This window comes from Vulpes lagopus, chromosome 1 (genome assembly GCF_018345385.1).
Source record: "Vulpes lagopus strain Blue_001 chromosome 1, ASM1834538v1, whole genome shotgun sequence".
NCBI lineage: Eukaryota > Metazoa > Chordata > Mammalia > Carnivora > Canidae > Vulpes > Vulpes lagopus.
The window spans coordinates 184,468,652-184,482,418 of record NC_054824.1 but is presented as its reverse complement, the minus strand read 5'-3'; the positions used below and the strand labels follow the sequence as shown (position 1 = coordinate 184,482,418).

Here is a 13,767-nt window from a genome sequence, read left to right as displayed (position 1 = left end):
CTCTCTCTCTCTCTCTCTCTCCTGGAGGGAAAGGCAGCCCCAGGGCACACGGGGCGGGGGACAGGGTGCTGCTCAAGGTGAGGAGCCATTTGCTTCTACTCATGTCTCTAGGCCTGGAACCTTGCTCGGGCTCTTGCTCCATCCCCCGCCCGGGTTCAGGCAGCCGCTCCGGGCTCTCCACAAAGAGGCAGATGGAAGCAAATAGAACGGGCAGCTCTGGCCCACGGGCCACTGAGCACAGGCTTTCCTGGCTTGTAAGTCAGGCCTTCTGCCTCCAAGGCACCCAGGCTGAGCGCTCCCTGGTGTCCCACTGCCATGGAGACGGCCCCAGCCTGTGCTCTGGCCCACAAAGGCTCGAGCTCATCATTTCCAATCTCCCACCTTCCCATCCACTCTGCCTCGGCCACATCTGCGACCTCTCCTCCCGAAGCCAGTGCTATTTATAATGCCCTGGAAACACAGCCTGGGCCAGATAATAGGCGGGCTTTGCCAAACAAAACCCCAGGCCACTCCACTCCCCCACACCCCCCAGAGGCCTGCAGTCTGGAGCCCAGAGGGGCCCAGAGGGACCATACGTCTTCCAGCCGGCACCACTCCCACCCGGTCTGTCTGACCCTCAGACAAGGAAACATTTCCCCCTGTCTGGTACATAAACACCCCTTTGGGGGTAAATCCACCCAGAAGCACAGTGTGCAGAGCTGGGGAGCCGAATGCTTGCGGCATCCTTCGTTTTGCTCGGTCACGCAGTCTAGGCTGCGCTGACCCACCCAGGACCAAGGGAGGAGGGCCACGGGGGCATCAGGATCCAGGCCGACGATGACCTCTCCCATTCGCTTTACGCCGGAGGGTCTGTAACAGCCTCAGGATGACCCTCAGAGCCCTGTGGTAGGTATGACTGCCCCCACTGGCAGGTGAGGAAGCCGAAGCTCAGGGAGGCTCCTGGTGGGTCGGGCTGACTCCAAAGACTGCAATTTCCACGACAGCCATTCACTCAGAGGCCGCATGTCAGGGAGCAGCCAAGGAAGCAAGGAGGTGGCCTCCAAGCCAGCCAGGGGAATTCGGGACCAACGGCACTTACATTCATTCCCAGCCATCCCTCAGCTTAAGGAGAAGCATCCCTTATCCTGGGAGCAACCAATGAGCCCTACTATGTGCCAAGACCCAGCTAGGCTACTGCCAGCAGAGTACGACTCTGCATGCTTGTCTCTGCCCTGGGGAGCGTCTCCCAGACTATACTGGCACACCCCCCCCCATCTGCCCCAGCCCTGCCATCCCAAACACAGAGGCCTTTGTCTGGGGCTGGATGTGGGTATGAGAGTATCATGGTCTCCGTGGCCAGCTCACAACGGCCCTTCCCACCTACTTCCCACAGCCACCCCAACCCTGCGGTCACTTTCTGAGCCTCCCGAGTGGCCTCTCATTTCTTTCTGGCCACGGCCAGCAAGAGGAAGTGGGGAGATGACTCAGAGGTGCGATGTGGCCTTAACAGATGTGTCTTTGTGATGACATCCCCTAAGGAGGTGGGTAATGAGTAGCAGAGAGAGATCTGGATATCACAGGAGGTGTGTAAACGGGGAGAGGCCAGTTTACAGGTCCAGACCAGCTAAAAAGCAAAAGTCTTTAAGGACTGCCAGCTTTACGCGGCCCTAGATTCACACACAATAGTTATTTTCAACTCGGGGGAGGAAATGAGAGACAGAACTCAAAATATAACACTTTTACATTGTTCCCTTGACTGGGTAAAATTAGCAGGAGGGATAAAATTGGTGATGTACTTTTAAGTAGCTTTCTCTGACAGACAAATCTTAAGGACTTGTCAAAATAAATAGAGTAGCAAAATTAGTTTAAAAAAAAAAAACCTTCAATATGGGGCGCCTGGGTGGCTTCGTCGGCTCAGCGTCTGCCTTCAACTCAGGTCAGGATCCAGGGTCCTGGGATGGAGCCCCGCATCAGGCTCCCTGCTCAGCCGGGGGCTGAGCATCCCTCTGCTTCTCTTTTCCCTCCGCCCCTCCCCCGACTCGTGTTCTCACTCTCAAATAAATAAATAAAGTCTTTAAAACAAACAAACAGAAAACCTCAATGTGATTTCTGCATTTGTGTATCAGGACAACCACAGGCCATTGAAGACGCTCCCCCCTCTGCTGTATAAGGCCTTGGGCAACTTACCCAGCCTCACGGAGTCCTCCTTCCCCGCGTGTATAAAGAGGACGGACTGCCTTACCGCCTCCTAGGGTTGCCATGCAAAGGAAATGAGGGGTTGGCTGTGAAGTAGGTCAGTGAAGGCCGTACCCTAAGCTGCAGGAAGCTCTGCAGTCAAGACCCCAGAAGGACCCACGACAGGAGGATGGGATTTGGGTCTTGTGACTTCCTAAGAGCTCAGCCACACTCTCAGGCTCAGGCCACGAATGTCCCCGAGTGATGCCGGTCTCCAATACTCACCCACAGGTCCCTCGGGGACCAGAGGTGTGCTCCCCGCCCACCCCACCTGTGTCTAGGACGGAAGGCCTGCGACCCAGCAGCTTTTCAGAGGCCCATGGGAGACAACGTCATGGGTTCCACGATACAAAAAAATAAAGCTGCAAAATGGAGACTAGCCATAGTTTAACGAAACATCTACAAAATGAAACATCGTATCAACTGCATCGATATGTAAATATAATTTTCATAGAAATTAATTATATTTGGAAATCACTTATAGGTGACAAATCTTTTCTCACTTCACAGTAGTTTCTGTATATGTTCAGGGTTTCCAAGAAGTAGCCAATTTTATTTTATTTTTTTTTAAGATTTTATTTATGTATTCGTGAGAGACACACAGAGAGAGGCAGAGAGAGAAGCAGGCTCCCTGTGGGGAGCCGGATGCGGGACTCGATCCCAGGACCCCAGGTTCACGCCCTGAGCCAAAGGCAGACGCTTAATCACTGAGCCTCCCAGGGATCCCAAGAAGTAGCCAATTTTAAATTATTAAGAAATGAGTCACCAATGTCCAAACACCTTGGAAAGCCAAATTATAAGACTCTTTGCATTGTGTTTAGAACAGAAGTATTAAGACTCCCAGGGCGCCCGGGACGTCAGTATCTATCTCACTCGGCGGCTATAAAGATTAAGTGCAACTGAAGTACTTTGTACTCCGAGCATCACGATCCCAATTTAAAGGATCAGGACTTCGTGTCCTTCTTCTGGGAGAGAAAGCTGCAGTTCGAGCCTCCACACAGCAGGCTGCGGTGGGAAAAAATGCACAGCGCTCTCTAAAGAGCACTTGGGGAACAACCGGAAAGTATGAATATGGCCCGTAGATTAAATACTTCTGCTAAAGCCAGTACCATTGGCTGTGGTTATGTAGGCGAACGCCCTTGTCCTTCGGAAATACATGTTGAAGTATTTAGGGCCTAAGTGTCACAATGTCAGCAAATCATTTTCCAATGGCTCAGGAGTTTTATTAGAGAGACAGAGACAGAGGGAGCACAGTGTAGCAAAATGCTAACCATCGGGGCCGCCTGGGTGGCTCAGTCCGTTAGGTCATGATCTCGGGGTCGTGGGTTAGAGCCCAGAGCCCCTTGCCTAGCTCCCCCTGGAGCCCCCGATCGAGCCCCACATGGGGCTCCCTGCTTAGCGGGGAGTTTTCTCCCTGTCCCTTTGCCCCTGCCCCATTCATGCTCTCTCTCTCAAATAAATAAATTCTTTTAAAAAATTGTTAACAAGGGATGCCTGGGTGGCTCAGCGGTTGAGCATCTGCCTCTGGCTCAGGGTGTGACCCCGGGGTCCTGGGATCGAGTCCCACATGGGGCTCCCCGCAGGGAGCCTGCTTCTCCCTCTGCCTGGGTCTCTGCCTCTCTCTGTGTCTCTCATGAATAAATAAAATCATTTTTTTAAATGTTAACAATTAGTGAGTCCAGACATTAATGAATGGTACTACTCTTTCACTTTCTCTACTGATTGGACATTTTTCATAATAAAACCTTATGGCGTGGCGGCTGGGGCGGGGGTGGAGGGGCACCTGCAGGGCTGGAAAGCACCTAAGGTCACGCAGCCCTTTGCCTACTCTGGGAATTAGGTGTGGGCCCAACACTGCAGTTCCCAACAGTCCCTCCCAGGGAGGTGGGGGCAGCTTTGCTGAGGTCATAAAGCCCTTAGAGAGCTGACCATGCCTGGGAGGTGATGGAGAGCTCCCAGGTAGGAGGCTGACAGTCAGCATTCTGCGGTGTGGGGACACCCGGGGTAACGGAGACCTGCTTCAGAAGCTCTGGGGAGGGAGGGCAGAGGGACAGAAGCGCCCCAGATGCACAGCCAGGCAGACAGCTGCCCAGTCTGGGTCCTGGCTGAGGCTCCGTCACCGGGTGTCTCGTCAGCTGTCTCTCTCGTGTTAAAAGGAAAGCAGGAAGAGAACAGTTGGCGTCTTAGCACTACCCAGAACCCGGATACTCCTTCCAGTCAACTCAATTATCTGCACCAATGAACTGGGAAAAGAGGCACTGGGAATTGACTTTACATTCTATGCTATCCTTGCCATCTACCAAAAAAAAAAAAAAAAAAAAGAAAGAAAGAAAGAAAAGAGAAAAAAAATCAGGTAACACCAAAACGAAACAAATCAGTTCAACAACAAACAATACAAAGCAGAAGGTGTGATCAGACTCTCACCCCTTTATGCCCTCATGCTCCCGTCTTTTCCCTGACAGGCCAGTTTGCAGGTGTGCAGGGACAATCTACAAATTGAAGGGGAAAAAAAGCTGCTTTGCCCAACTGATCATGGGCGATGGTGCCAGTAGCCCATAACCGAGTGCTGCATTTCATTCTGGACACAACACATTCAAATGGAGAGAAACTGTAGCTTGTCTTAAGGGTTATTAGTATAACGGGGGGACCGGGGGGGGGGCAATCTGGATGAACTGAGCTCACACCCTGCACGGCCCAGGACTGGGTCAGGGCTCGCGTGGCCTCACTTGATCCATAGTCACTCCCCACCTGCATTTCCCAAACTTGCCAGAACACAGGGATCACTGAAGGACAGGAAGGAGGTTATGCTCAGGCAAGCTGGGGAACACAGTCTTCGGAGTAAGGCATTTTCATTTGACTTTTCTTGGGGGGGCAGGGGACTGAGTCTCTAAGAGTTTCCCTGGCCGGCTTCAGGTCACGCAGCTAGAGATAATGATGTCACTGTGGATAACGTGATTGCAATGGCTAGTATTTGCTGAACACTCATCACGCGCTAAGGACCTGACACACAAAGTCAAGACTTGGACCTTGACTCCAAGTCTGGCTCATTTCATGATCTAAATTCTTGCTAATTCTTGCTATTACCTCATACATCTTCCCAGAAAATACTTGAGAACACATCCAATGAAGGAGATCTGCAAAAAAAACAGGGCAGCCGAGAGCAGAGAGGAAAAGACAGGGCAGGCACACTGTAGCCATTTCCAAATACTGAAGGGCTGTCGCTGTGTGGGGCAACTGCACTTATTCCACATGCTTTATGTTGCATATCCCCTAACTTTATTTGGGGATGCGTTTTGGTGAAGCCCGTTCACCTTTTGGTATCTTTCCCCAATGGGTAGGAATCACACCCATGACAGATTAATACAAGAAGAAACTCTGAGAGACCAAGCTGTCCAAATATGGAATAAGATGATTGCAACACACCCACCGTTGCTGGGAGTTGCCCAGCAACAGAGGTGTCCAAGCTGGATGACCCCTGGTGGGGATGTTTTAGGGGGGCCTGATGTATCTGCAAAAGGAAAAAAGAAATAGGGCTGCAGGACAGTTAAGGCTCTTTACGAGTTTGCAAGTTTAATTCTACAGAAGTTGACATTTATTCTATTTACAAATGGATTTTAAAATCAGGGGAGGGATGTAAAGTGGGTCAGTATTATTGTCCAGATGGGGAGGGAATTGCGTCACTGGAAGCTGTGACCAGCCAAGGGTTCCAGGGAGTAAATCAGCTCAACCACCGAGTGGTTGAAACCCTCACTGCGCATCAGAGTCACTGCAGGGGCCTTAGACAATGACAGACCCCAGGGCTGCAATCCGAACCAGATGAAGACGAACCTCTTGGGGGTGGGCCCAGGAATCAGTAATTTTTAAAAGCTCCCCAGGTGATCCTAATGCGCAGCCAAGGCAGAGGACCCGTGAGCTGGAGAAAATGAAGCTCACGCAGAGGCAGAGCTGGGTGCCCTCTGAGCCTCGCGACCACCGGGGATCCGTTCTTCTCTACATCCGGGCCCAACGTCTGGGACACGGGGGTGGTTGTTGAGGGGCTGTCTGTAAGTCAAGAATATCCGAATCGAAATCCCTCCAGGATGTTCCCTTTGGAAGGCAGGTGAGGCCCTTTCGTCCCTCAATCAAAGCCATGAAGTCCCGACTTCTCGAGCTATTACAGAGTCTTCACTAACTCATAGAGATAAAAAGCGGAATGGTCACTGCCAGGAGCTGGGGGGGGAGCAGAGAGTGCGGAGCTAACTTACATAACAGGCACGGAGTTTCCGCCCGGGAGGACCAGAAAGTTCTGCAGATGATGGCGATGCTCATACAACAAGGGGAATGCACTTAATGCTACTGAACTGCACACTTAAAAGTGGTTAAAATGGTCACTTTTATGTTACATATATTTTACCACAATAAAAAAACTGTTTAACGTTTCAAGTACAGTGACTATAAGAAAAATAGAACGAATGTGCATTGACCCACCAAACTGCACTGCTCGCATTGTGTCAAATTCTCTTCAGTCTTTTTAAGATTTTCTTTTCTTTTTCTTTTTTTCTTTCTTTTTGCGGGAGACACCTGGGTGGCTCAGTGGTTGAGCGTCTGCCTCCGGCACAGGGCGTGACCCCAGGGTCCTGGGATTGAGTCCCACATCGGGCTCCCCGCAGGGAGCCTGCTTCTCCCTCTGCCTGTGTCTCTGCCTCTCTCTCTATGTCTCTCATGAATAAATAAAATCTATTTAAAAAAGATTTTTTTTTAATTTGAGAGAGAAAGAAAGAGACAAAGTGAGCAGGAGGGAGAGAGAGGATCAGAAGCTGACTCCACACTGAGTGCTGAGTGCAAGAGCCCGACGCGGGGCTCGACCCCACGACCACATGATCATGATCTGAGCTGAAACTAAGAGTCAAATGCTTAACTGAGCCACCCAGGTGCCCCATCTTCAGTCTTTTTAAATAAAAGGAAGAAAACTTTGCAAATTAAAAAAAAAAAGTTTCAGAGGGATTTATCCCAGAAATGGAAGGGTAATTCAACATGCAAAAAACGATCAATGTAATGTAACCAAGACACATGATTATCTTAATTGGCGCAGAAAAAAGAATCTGACAAAATCCAACACTTTTCATGATGAAAACACTTAGGAAACTGGAAATAGAAGGGAATATCCTCAACATGACACAGGACATTTATGAAAACCCCACAGCAAGCATCACACTAGATGGTGAAACTGAGAGCTTTTTCTCTAAGATCAGCAACAAGACCAGGACCTCCAGTCTCACCACTGCTACTCAACGTTGAATTGGAAGTTCTAGCCAGAGCAGTTCAGGAAAACACCACAAACTCAAGCAAAATTAAATAAATAAATAAATAAATAAATAAATAAATAAATAAATAAATAAATAAATAAATTCATTTCCATCCGAATTGGAAATGAAGAACCATAGTTAGAGTTGACATGATTCTACATTAGAAAACCCCCAAAGACTCCACACGCGCAAAAAGCTACTAAGGCTAACACACACACACACATAATAATTTGGCAAAGCTGCAAGAGTACGGGATCAACACACAAAAATCAGCTGTGTTTCAATACTACCACCACCAGTGAACAACCTGAAAAAGAAATGAAAAAAAAAAAAAATCCCATTCAGGAAAGCTTCCAGAGCATCTAAGGCTTGGCTATTAAAAGAGTCTCACGATCCTTTGAAGTGGAAACATTTTGTTATTAACAGTCTTGGTGGAGGCACATGCTTTTCAGCACCTTTCATTTTTCACGCATATTAGTGCAGCTCATATTAAAATTAAGTGGAGCAGAGAGTCGATGGGGTGGCAGGGTGGACTGCACAGGCCGTGCTGAAGAGGCGCCACATCCGCAGGCACTTCAGAGAGGCCTGGGTCTTGGCCATTCTGCTTCCCTTCACGTCTCTCAAGAGTCACAGGAAGCTGGGAAGCAAAGTCCCAGGCCCCTTGGAGGAAATCAGGCCTGAGTCAGCCTTCCTGGGAGGTTGAAAGAACAGATTAGGCCCAGCAAACTGTTTATACCAAAGAGGGTGTTTCTTACTTGAAAAGTTGGTTGGGGTTTTTTTTGTTTTTTTACGTCGAAGAAGGAACTAAAAGTGTTTTTAATTATTGTTTTGTGACTAGGGGCCAGAAAGATGAAGGGTTTGCCAAGTATTGCCACATTCTTAGTTCTCCATACTCCAGAGACACTAAGGGCTGGTGTTGGTTCCATCACTGAGATAGCTCCCCTTAACCCGTTTCTGTTCCTCTCTCACTGACAGCTAAGGAACATCTGCCAAGATCTATGGATGGAAACACTAGGCAGAGAAAATTCTGAGTGCAAGGAAGGCATTTGCTGAAAAGGAGTAAGTCCTAGACTGGTGGCCAGAAGACCTGTGCCTAGAGGGCTGTGTGGCTTTGAGTCCATCCCCCCCTCTTGATTCTTATCCCTAAAGGGAGGAGGGGCAGGACAGGAGGTGGGAGGGGAAGAGAGGCTTTTGACTTTGACAGTCTAGTTTTTTTTTTTCTTTTCTAAAGGCCAAACCCATTAAGAACTCAAAAGGACTTTATTTTCTTTTAAAGATTTTATTTATTCATGACGGACCCAGAGAGAGAGGCAGAGACACAGGCAGAGGGAGAAGCAGGCTCCCTGCGGGGAGCGCCATGCGGGACTCATCCCAGGACCTGAGCCAAAGGCAGAGTAACTGAGCCACCCAGGTGCCCCTCAAAAGAACTTTAAAAGAAAGGGGAAGTGACGTTGATTGGAAAGAAAAGTGGAAAGAGGACAAATTTTAAACAATAGACAAGAAATTTTCCGACTCTAGGCCACTCTTTTCTACTTGACCAAGGCTGAGCAGATGCGAGAGGCTCAGGTGGACTCAGGAGGGGAGCAGATCTGGCAAGGGAAGGAGAAACAGCATTCCTGTTTTCAGTTTCCCCAAGGCCAGGGCTCCCCAGGTACATCTCACAAAAAGCCCTGATGCTTAAATATTGCCCATCTGTGGGCAAATCAATCCCCCTTATAGACCAGGTTTTAAGAGGGAAAGAGAGTGGTGGAGGCAATTAAGCAACTCCCTCAAAATGAATAAAAGGGCACCTGATTTGGATGGGAGGCCTCTGGGTGGGTGTTCCTTAGATTGTTTCCAATTGTACGACTCAGCAAACATTTAGAAAGTGCCTACTACGTGCTGGGGGCTGGGATGGGGTATCTGGCTAGACGGCATTCATAGGGGGATAAGGCATGTGCACAAATCCCAAATATCTAAAACACAAAGTAGAGTGTGAAACCTGCCCCAGGGGAGTTCGTATAAATCTCCAGTTGGGAATAGGGGCTGCTCCCCCTTCTCCTGAGAAGTTCAGTCACTGGGCCCCAGAGGCTGAAGCACAGACCTGAAAAGCCTTGTCTGTTCTTCCAGGAGTAGCAACGTCCCCCAGCTGCATTTTAAAAGAAGTGAAAAACCGAACCAGGCAAATTATTTGCTCTCTGATCATCTGGGCTGTTAGCGACACAGGCTGATAGGGAACTACGCCCGGATAACTTCCCCTAGAAATTAACGTTGAAAGATGAGATAAAGCTCTAATTTCAGGGGAGGAAGTCCATAGTCACAGTGTCCTTTCCCAGTTTCATCTCAAGGACACACTAACCAAAATTCAAGGCAGGATAAAAAAAAAAAAAAAAAACCAAATCCATAAGGAGGCTGTAGGGACATGTGTTTGGGGGCTGAGGGCAGCCAAGGCCCCTGAAGGGGCAGCTCCGCCTCCTTGGGGAGGGGTTCTTTGTGCGAAGTCCAGCTGCCCCATCAGCAGCCAGAAGCAGGGGACCTCAGCATCCGGGAAGATGAAAACCTAGGCCCGGGCTGTGGCCGCAGGCTTCCGCGCTGTGAGCAGGCCGGGGCATCCCCACCTCGGGAACAGGAAGCCACACACACGGCGCCTTATCAACCCGGGCCGGCGCTTCCCAAGCCGGCGCCAGCTGCGCCCCGCGGCGGTCCTAACAAAGTCCCATTGACTCGCCAGCTGATCTTCCAGGGTTGGGCTGGGGGACAAGGCACCCGGTCTGCGGGCGGACTTCAGCCCCAGCACAATCCCAGGACAATCCCAGGACACCCCAGCACAGCCCAAGCACACCCCCAGTACACCCCCAGCACAGCCCCAGCACAATCCCAGGACACCCCCAGCACAGCCCCAGCACAGCTCCAGCACACCCCCCAGCACACCCCCAGCACAGCCCCAGCACAATCCCAGGACACCCCCAGCACAATCCCAGGACACCCCAGCACAGCCCAAGCACACCCCCAGTACACCCCCAGCACAGCCCCAGCCCCAGCACACCCCCAGCACAGCCCCAGGACACCCCCAGCACAGCCCAGCACATCCCAGCACAGCCCCAGCACATCCCAGCACAGCCCCAGCACACCCCCAGCACATCCCAGCACACCCCCAGCACAGCCCCAGGACACCCCAGGACAGCCCCAGCACAGCCCCAGCACAGCCCCAGCACAGCCCCAGCACAGCCCCAGCACAATCCCAGCACAGCCCCAGCACAATCCCAGGACAGCCCCAGGACACCCCAGCACACCCCAGGATACCCCCCTACGTCCTCCGGATGCTGCCTCCCCCGGGCCTCCGCACCTCGGCGATGCCTCGTCCCACCGTCCGCTCCCACGGAGGGGACCCCGGCAGCCCCGGCGCCGAGCCCGCAGGGAGCCCCGGAGTCACCCGGCCTCGCCCTTCCCCCCTCCCGTGTCCCGGGGGCGCTGGCCCTGGGCGGCCGCCAGAGCCGGACAGCCCCGGGGGTCGCGGGGCGCACGCCTCTCCCGCACCCGCGCACCCGGGAGCCGCCCGCGAGCGAGGTCACCTGCCCCGGCTGCTCCGCTCGCCCCGCGGGGACGGGACCGAGTGGGGCACGCGCGTGTGCGTGTGCGGCAGCGCAGCCCTCGGGGGCTCGGCGGTGAGGGCTCGACGCGCTTCACACTGCGGGGATCCCGCGGGAGGGAAACTGAGGCTCGGAAAGGCCGGAACTGGGCGGCCCCCTGGTGAGTCCCCCGCCCCGGGGCAGACGCGCAGCGCCCCGGCTGTTGTTCCAGCGCCGCCCGAGCCCAGCGCGAGCCTGCCCTGCCCCGGCCCCGGCCCCGGCCCCGTCCCCATCCCCGGCCCCGGCCCCGTCCCCGTCCCCGTCCCCTCCCCGTCCCCATCCCCATCCCCGTCCCCGTCCCCGTCCCCCTCCCCGGCCCCGGCCCCGGCCCCGTTCCCGTCCCCATCCCCGTCCCCTCCCCTCCCCGTCCCCGTCCCCATCCCCGTCCCCTCCCCTCCCCGTCCCCGTCCCCTCCCCTCCCCATCCCCATCCCCTCCCCGTCCCCATCCCCATCCCCGTCCCCATCCCCGTCCCCTCCCCTCCCCGTCCCCGTCCCCATCCCCGTCCCCTCCCCTCCGGCCCCGCCTCCGCGCACACTCACCCGCGCGCCCGCCGTCCGCGTCCGGGTCCCGGTCCCCGGCTCGGGCTGGGGCTGGGGCCGGGGCCGGGGCTGGGGCCGGGGCCGGGGCCGGGGCTGGGGCCGGTGCTCCGGGTCCGGGTCCCCGCCGCCGCGCACACTGGCGCATCCCCCGCGCGGCGCCGGCCCGGGCGCGCGCTCCTCGCGATCAGAAAGTTTCTCGGGGGCCGCGGCCGGGGGCGCCTCGCTCTAGGGCCGCCGCGGGCCCGGCCCCACCAGGCGCGGGGAGGCGGCACCCGAACAAAGTGCGTCCCCGGGGCCGGGCGGCCGGGGCGGAGCCTGGTGACCCGCTGCCCCGGGCGCGCGCCGGCCTCCCCGCCGCCTCCGACGCGGCCTCCCCGTAACCCCTTCCTGCCCGCCCCGCCCCGCCCCGCCCCCGGGCACCACCGAGCCCCGCCCGGCCCGCCCCCCCCGCGCGCTCCCGACCCGCGCGCCCTGCGCCCTCTCCCGGGGGGCCCGGAGGTGCCCGGAGGTGCCCGCGGAGCGTAGGCGCGCGGCGAGGTAGGGCGACTCCGCTGCCCTCCGCTGCCCTTCGCCGCCCCCCTCCTGGCAGGGCGGCGGGGGTGCGAGCGGGGCGCAGAGAGGGGGCGGGAGGGCCAGGCCGGTGCGCCGTGGGCACCCCCTCCCCGCCCTCCCCGCCCTCCCCGCCGAGGACCACCCGGCTCTGCGCCCCCCTGACCTGTGCCTCTGGACAAGGCTGTGAGCTCCGCGGGGCCCCCAGGGGATGGGGCCCAGAGACCCCACAGCGGCAGGCAGCCCGCAGCCCGCTGGGCATGGCCCTGGGGCCCGAGAGAAGGTGAGGGCCAGCTGCGGGGGAGGTCTCTGAACATCAGGGAGCAGGGTCAGGATGAGAATGAGAGCCCCTATCTTGGTCCTCGGGGACCCAAGGACCCTTCCCGGCAGCTGGTCCTAGTGCCCGGTCCCAAGGGGAGAATCCAGGGCCGCTGGACAGTGACCAGCAGCGACACTGAAGACCTCCCCGTCTGATCAGGGGAGAGGATCTTTACGAAGTTTTTGTCCATGGAAGGAATGAGTTGTCTTGAGGTGGGGAGTGGGGCTGTGTCTGAGGGACCCCTGAGATGAATCCCTTGCCCCGTCTGTGTACAGCGACTACAAGTACAGGTTCTCGGGGGATCCCTGGGTGGCGCAGCGGTTTGGCGCCTGCCTTTGGCCCAGGGCGCGATCCTGGAGACTCGGGATCGAATCCCACATCGGCTCCCGGTGCATGGAGCCTGCTTCTCCCTCTGCCTGTGTCTCTGCCTCTCTCTCTCTGTGACTATCATAAATAAATAAAAATTAAAAAAAAAAAAAAAAGAACAGGTTCTCGGGGCAGAGCGCCCGGGTTCAAATCCTGGACCTACCACTTGGTAGCTCTGGGACTGTGAACAAATTCTTGATTCTCTGACCACCTCCACTTCTTCAGCTGTATATATATGGGATAATAATTGTCGCAGTGTCATAAGATTGTAGGGAGGATAAAGGGCAATAAATAGAGGTGACACCTTAGAAGAGGTCTGGGGATGCCTGGGTGGCTCAGCGGTTGGAGCCTGCCTCGGGCCCAGGGCGGGATCCGGGAGTCCCAGGATCGAGTCATGCGTCGGGCTCCCTGCTCGGTGAAGAGCCTGCTTCTCTCTCTGCCTCTCTCTCTCTGCATCTCTCATGAATAAATAAATTAAAATCTTAAGAAAAAAAAAGAAAGAAGAAAGAAGAAGAAGAGGAAGAAGAAGAAATAAGAAGAAGAAGGAGAAGAAGAAGAAGAAGGAGAAGAAGAAGAAAGAAGATGAAGAAGAGAAGAAGAAGAAGAAGAAGAAGAAGGAGGAGGAGGAGGGATCCCTGGGTGGCGCAGCGGTTTGGCGCCTGCCTTTGGCCCAGGGCACGATCCTGGAGACCCGGGATTGAATCCCACATCCGGCTCCTGGTGCATGGAGCCTGCTTCTCCCTCTGCCTGTGTCTCTGCCTCTCTCTCTCTCTGTGTGACTATCATAAATAAATAAAAATTAAAAAAAAAAAGAAGAAGAAGAAGAAGGAGGAGGAGGAGGAGGAGGCGGCCTGGTAGCACTCCGTAAGCATCATGGAGTCTGAG

The 13,767-nt window shown here is 54.6% G+C and overlaps 1 protein-coding gene across 7 annotated transcripts in view; it reads right to left on the bottom strand.

Annotated features, from left to right (window-relative positions):
• NAV1 (neuron navigator 1) overlaps positions 1–11,935 on the bottom strand; it is a 241,719-nt gene extending 229,784 nt beyond the window's left edge. For 5 of the 7 annotated variants that reach the window (XM_041759000.1, XM_041759010.1, XM_041759036.1 and 2 more), the window contains exon 1: positions 11,649–11,935. The gene's annotated coding sequence lies outside the window, so the exon portion shown is untranslated. The remainder of the gene's footprint in view (positions 1–11,648) is intronic. The other 2 variants (XM_041759019.1, XM_041759027.1) reach the window with 1 other exon arrangement.
• Positions 11,936–13,767: the final 1,832 nt, after the last annotated feature.